Source organism: Vitis riparia, chromosome 10 (assembly GCF_004353265.1).
Source record: "Vitis riparia cultivar Riparia Gloire de Montpellier isolate 1030 chromosome 10, EGFV_Vit.rip_1.0, whole genome shotgun sequence".
Classification (NCBI taxonomy): domain Eukaryota; kingdom Viridiplantae; phylum Streptophyta; class Magnoliopsida; order Vitales; family Vitaceae; genus Vitis; species Vitis riparia.
The window spans coordinates 18,180,120-18,187,689 of NC_048440.1; positions in this window are offsets into that span (position 1 = coordinate 18,180,120).

Here is a 7,570-nt window from a genome sequence, read left to right on the forward strand (position 1 = left end):
GTCTCTACAGATCCATCTCCATCTCATAACTTTTTCCTCTCATGACCTAGAATATTTATAGAGATATTTCCAACAACCTTTCTTATTCTATAAAGAAGTCTAATATTATAATAATATATCAACTTATAAATATTCTATATAATATTCTTTACAAAAATGAATCTATACTAATTAGGAATTTAGGACACTTCCTAACATTTAGGAATTTGGTATTCTAGTATTTTCCCATACATTGTACATATTAAAGGGCAATGAAAGCCTCCTCCATCTGTCTCTACCACTTCTTCTGATGTACGCATATAATTAGTTGGATGCCAAGCCAACCATGAGACAGCTATGTTCCTTAGCTGGAAATAAAGACATTCTTTAATTATGACCACTCACCTCTCTATTCTATGAATTAAAAAATAATACGTGTGGGGTTATCATCCATATATAGAAGCCAAAATGTGCCCCCGCACTCCTTTTATTTTCTCATCCCCATTGTAAAAGTTTCCCTAGAAAATTCCAATATCTGTCCACCTTCCATGTAAAGTTCTGTACTATGGAATGAAAATCTACATCTTGGGTTTTGAGTGTAGGAATAGATGTTGCTTGAGCTAACATTAATGTGAGATATTCTTTGCTTGGTTGCCGAGAAAATGACTTTGCAGTACATGGAAAAGATATCGGAATCAGAGCGGAACTATGCAGCTTCCTATCTGTTAAATTATTCTTGCTTGCTCCAACTCAAGTCAATGGTTAAGCACATGCACCATTATTATAATTTTTATTTATTTATTTATTTATTTGCATGGTGGAAGATCAATATACAAAGAAGGAAATTATGGTATTATATTGAAAAATTAAATTATTAGAAAATAAATTAATTTTTATTAGGTTGACAGCAGCTACACACATGCACATGCATGAAAATTAAAATATTTTTATTCTATTTCTCCTGGAATTAATTTATGTCCAATGGAAGCGTGTTGGCAAGGGAAAAGATCTGGTGGGTGGGCCCTTGTTGCAGTGTGGTTTAGGCCATATTTGAATCGGGCCTCAATAAAACCTAAAAAACTGGAATTATATCCAACATAATAAAAATTTGTGTACTATATCAACCCACTAATATGGGTACACCTTTCTATTTAACTTATATCATATGGATTTTTACTTGTTGAATATTTTAAAGTTTAAAAATAATAAAAATAATTTTTCTATAAGTGAACCCTTTTAAAAAATATTTTAAAATTCATTTTAGTATTTGTTTATTTGTATTTGTAATTTTCTTGAACTAATATTAATTTATCTATTAAAAATCATTGTATGCCTTTATGAATCCAATAATTTTATCAAAATGAAATAATTGAAAATATTTAACGAAAAGTATTAAGATAAAACATTATTGACATATAAAAAGGAAAAAAAAAAAGAACTAAAGACAAAAAGAGGGAATGTCAATACTATTATAAATAAAAGAAACAACGAAGAAGAAGGAGAAATAAAGAATAAAATTATGAAAGAATTCGAGAGTGTGTATTTCATTAATTTAAGTATCCTATTTATAGGAATTGAGAAATATTAGAATAAATGTAATATTTAATTTTAAAAGGGAAAAGAAAAAGTCATCGTGGGTAAATGACTTCCCTGTTAAATGAACATTGCTACTAGTAGACAAACTCCCTTGTTAACAATCTTACTCATAAGACCTAATGGAACAAAACTTAAATGAAAAAAAAAGTACAATATGCTAACATCCTCTGATAATGCTCTATCTCATAATAACATGACTATATTGTCTTTAATGACTTAATGTTAAGATATTTGAATTGATACATTTCAATTTGATTTATGAACTTCTTTAATGTTGTAGTAGATGAGACTTCTTGAAAACTATATATGGAATAAGTTAATCAAAATATTATTTCAATTTATTAAAATAAATTATAAATAAATGAATAAAATTATTTAACAATATTTTATCAAATAATATTTGTTGGTAAAAATATAATGATTTAAGATTTTGCCTTACTTTATACTATAATATCGTTATAAATATGGTTAAAAAAATGTATGAACATTAACTAGTATTAAACGAAATAAAAATTGAAAACTAATAGTTTTCATAACTTCTAGTTATTAATTATTTCGACATATTTTATCATAACAAAAAAATGTGCAAGTATATAACTTCAGACTATGAAATATTCATTATATAGCTTATGGTTTTATAAATTTGTTTTGTATAACTTTCAATTATACAATATAATTAAAAAGAATTAGAGATTACTTGCATAACGTTTGGTTATATTTTTGTAACTTTATAATTTCAAGTTATGGTGATTTAACATATTTTATATAACTTCTAGTTATGATTTTTTTTTTCATAATATTTGGCTATATAAAGAAAAATTTTCTACATAGTATTTGCATATGTTTTTCATTTAAATAAGATAAATTTAAAAAAAGTAAAATTTTATCACATATCTTTTATGTGAAATAGAGAACATTCTCTGGAATTCCTTTTGATGTTTCAATCTTCTATAAGAGCTCACAAGAGTTTTCTTTTGTAGAAACTTTTCCTGATTAAAGAATTTGATAATTTAGTAATAGAAACAATTGAGTTTTATTATTATTTTTTTTCAAAAATTTATATAAGAATGTATTGTGAATTATACAAAGAAAGGAATAATAAATATCCTAAAATTAAGAAAAAAAAATTATTTCTTAAATTAAGAGAATATAAAATTATCAATATTTCAGTACTCTTATTTAAGGAAATCTTGATTGAGGTGAATTCTTATCATTATATATTTGATTATGTGCATTTTCTTTATTATTTTCATTATGTGTCTTGTCATTCTTTGTCCTATCATTTTATTGTCTCTTTTTTTTTTTTCTTTCCCTTAATATGCCCTTTTAAGTTAGAGTAGGAATAAATATGGATGCTCAACTTATCTTGAAACATGGTGAAGACATCCTTTGGTGAAGGCTTGATAAAAATATCAAATTATTTATTTATTTAGAATTGTAACACATAGGAAGGATGAAACCCCTTATCCCTAAATTGAAATTTTTACTTCCTCAACCATTTCAACCATGATTGTGTTGTTCAAATAAAAAATTATGCATACTCTAAGAACTTTTCTTTCCTCATTTTTGGTTGGTGAGTGATGACTTATATTCTTAAAAGAGCTACCATGAATTGACTAAAAGAGCATAGTAAGTGGGAAATTTTTTTTTCATACTTTTATTATAAGTCATGAGCGAATTAGCGAACTTTATCTTGGTTTGAAATTAATTTTTATATTTTGAAGTCTTTTAAATATTCTTCAAAAGATCATGACTTTTTATTTGAGCCATCAACATATTTTTTCAAATTTTTTCTTTTCAATAGTAACATGAAACAATTATTCTTTAAGAGAAGTTCTTGCCTCATATTCCATGTTAATACAAAAATTCATGTTGAAAACATCTTCTTTCATGGTTTTAAGAACTTGTGAAATGAAAATTTTGTCATTGTCAATTTATAACTAGTATTGGAGGTTTTTCTCATCATTCTAATTTCTTCAACAGGTTTTTCTCCATTTAAGAGATAATGGAGAACATTAGTGTCATAAATTAAATGGATGATTTGATTTTGTCACACTAGAAAATTTGTGCTATTTAACTTAATTAAAATCAAACTAAGATAACACTTTTACTTCTCTCATCATTATTAATTTCTTTAGCAAGTTTTTTATCCACTTAAGAGATGATGGAGAACATCGAAGCCATGAACTAAGGAGAGGATTTGATTTCACTATAGTAGAAAATTTGTGGTATTTAACTCGATTGAAATGAAACTAAAACATAGATGGAAGGTTTGAATATTAAGGTCATTTTTTAAGAGGAAGACATTGTTGGGATTGAATCCCTAAAAACAAGACATATTATAATAAAGTCAGACTTAACTATCTCATTTCTATCACTTTTATGCATTGACATTGATTTGAGTATTCAACTCATATATTTTACATTGTACATGACTTGGGTGCATTGAGAGTTGCATAAAAAATACAAGCTATAAATTCCTTGTAGATAGATAAGTTATCCACAATCAGTTTATAGATTTGAACAATCTAATAGAAATTATAGTACACTACCTCCTAACTTGAGGGATGACTTGTCTTGATCATTGGGATGAGTTTCCTATGGTGAGTGCACTAGTGCATGTGATGCATACTAGTCAGGACATACAGTGAATTATGACACAAAATTATTAATTGTTATGATTCACTAAGCATCATATTACATGAACTTGACCTTGAGAGGATATTGAGCTTATGCCAAAATCAACAGGAAACTTTGACTTGTGAGCGTGATCCTAAAGTGGTTATATATCCCTATGGATTGAGTTATTGTTGATAGAGATTGGTGGCAACATGTATTCAAATCAAGACACCATGCTATCTTATGAGATTAAAATAGTGTCTCTTGGGTGATCCAAGGAACATGTAATCATGAAATCTATGGATGGTATCATAGTAATTCCTTAAGTGGAATTTAATGTATGCTATTTATGAGTTAAAGTATGTCATTTGATCACATAACAAGTGAGATCTATAACTTAAGGATTAGAGAGGTAATCTTGATAGGTGATAACACTACTTTGTTAAATTACGAATACTAATTCATAAGGAGTTTGCATACAGTGGATAATAGGTCATAGATCTAAGCTTCATTTCGTTGTTATTTATATAGGGTATTGGAGTATAGTTGGCTCTCTTTAATGGAATATTGTATCAATTTTATAATTGGATTTTGAGGCATTCAATACTCATATGGGTCATAATGGTCCATTTTTTGAGCTTATATACCATGATCATGCAATTTATGACGGTTGGATTGACTCTAGGTCCACTATTGTACATAAGGGTGTTTTGGTAATTAGGCAAGGTTGCATAGGCGATAGTGAACAAGTTCTCTGGATTGGACTAATTGATAAATTAAATGACCCTATGTGATTAATTAACCAATTAGAACCTACTTTAGATTAAATTAAGTGACCTAAACCTTGGTAGACTTAAGTCACTTAAGCCAACTAGGAAAACTCTATAAACACCCTCTTAGGGGTTAGAGTTTCTATCACTTTTGAGAGACAATCAGTTGTCTTCCATCTCTAGAGAGAGAGACTATGATTCTTTTTTTCTAAAGCTCACACTTTGAAGTACTAAGATCATGGTCCTAGTCATTGAGCAAAATATCTTGAGTGTACAAGAACTTCAAACATGTTCTTCACTGCTAGGAATTGATCTAGGAATATCTATACCTAGGTATGAGTAATATATCGATCTCTAGATCTTTATCTTAATATGGTTTTTGTAGCCAAATGTTTCTGCTTTGATAAATTTAAAGAAGCTTAGGATAGTTTGTATGCACTTTATGCGATCCAAGGATAGGAGATGAAGTAATCCAATTTCCTTATAGACATAATTTGTGAGTGTAGGTTGAGTCTTTTATGATATTCAACTGCTTTTGGGAAAAACCCAAGTTTAGATGTTCTCTCTTAACTCTGATACATAAAGAGTGATAATTTGGCAATGGAAGCGGGAGTTGAACTTTGTTATTTATTTCCAAACATTTATACAAGAATGTGTTGTAAATTATACAAAGAAAGGAATGATAAACATCCTAAAATTAAAAAAATTTCTTAAATTAAGAGAATAAAATGTTATTAATATTTTATAGTTCTTGATTTATGAAAATATTAATTGAAGTGGATTTTTATCATTATGTGTTTGATTTTTTGCATCTGCCTTATTATTTACAACATGTGTCATGTCATTCTTTGTCTCATTTTTAATTTTTAATACTAATAATGTATTATAAATAAAAGAAATAATGAATAAGAAGAAATAAAGTTATCGAAAGAACTTTTAAATATGTGTATTTCATTAACCCAAGTATCTTATTTATAAGAGTTGAAAAAAAAAATTAAATATAATATTTAATTCTCTACGGAAAAAAAGGGTAAAATTCATCATGAATAACTATGTGCTGATTCACAATTACTCGTGTATACGCATAAAAACTCTACTTTAGTTGTAGGTAAGAAGTCATGAAAATTTTCTATTAATATTTAGTTTAATTTCTCAAAATTTTTATACACGTAGTGTCATAATTTGAGTGGAAGGTTGAATCATGATTGCATGTTGATATAGTATATGGAAGGTACTAGATACTTAATCGAAGTGCTAATTCAAAAACCATTTCAATTTTAAATGTAGTTTTTGAAGCTTGGTAAATGCTAAGGTTGCATTTAGTTTGGAAATTTTTTGTAGTTTTCATTTTCTATTTTTACTTTCTAAACAAAGTTTCATTTCCTAGTTTTTCTTTTCTTGAAAATGTAATTAAAAAAAAAGAGTAAAAATTGTTTTTAGAAAAATAAAATTTGTATAGTCTTGTTTAGATTTGAGTTTTCACTAATATAAATTGTTAGAAAAATTAGGCTAATCCAACTTACGGTAATCACCCTATGGGGGGGGGGGGGTGTGAATAGGGTGATACTATGCGGAAGTAAGAGACAATTTATATGCAAGTATATAATAAACAATATAAAGACAATTGCATATAAATTAAAGAGTAGGGAAGAGAGAATGCAAACACAAGAGTTTATAGTGGTTCGGCGCAACCTGACTTACATCCACTCTCCTTTAGCTTCAATTCCAAGCTTGAGGTTCCACTAATTCAAGACTTCCAAACCAAGCCTTCAAATAATATAATTTGATTATGGTTCCAATTCACCCTCTTGGACTTTTGGCTCCAAGCACCCTTTACACTTCTCAAGAGATACCACACTCTTGAGAAACTTCATTTCAAAGGTTTACAAATAAATGATCTCACAAAAATCCTAGCACAAGAACTTTAAGCTCAAATGATACAAGAAAACTAGGATTGAAAGGTGCACTAAGGATTTGCAAGTTTTAGAATAATGATGCACTCAAAAACATTATTCTAAGGCTCAAATATATATCAAGGAAGGTTTGGAAAGGTTAAGCTTTTTAAATAATGAAGATTGAAGCCTTTTTATAGAAGAGAAAAGCCAAACTAGCCGTTTGGGGGTTTGACCGGTCGAGTTAGGGGTCGATCGGTTGACTAGTCGTTAGCATTTAATGTTTGACAGGTGACCGTTGGACCTCGACTGGACTTCAATCGGACCTCAACCGGACTTCAATCGGACCTCAATCGGGCCTTGACCGGACCTCAATCGGGCCTTGACCGGACCTCAATCGTTTGAGGTTCAACCTTGATTGGTTGAACAACCATTTTGGAAGAAAGAAAATTTTTTTTGCACCCTTGACCGGTTGAGCTGGGGGTCTACCCGAGCCTCGACCAGTTGAGTTGGGGGTCGACCCGGACCTTGACCGGTTGAGCTTGCGGTCGACCGGTTCCTCACCCAGTTCAACTGGTTGAGCCGTTTTTTGGTTCAACAACCGACTTTTTCAACTTAAAACCTTTTAAAACAAGTTTGAAAGACATTTAACACAAGGTTTTAGTTGAAAACATGAAATCATCCAATTCTTAAAATATTTAAAACAAAATAACT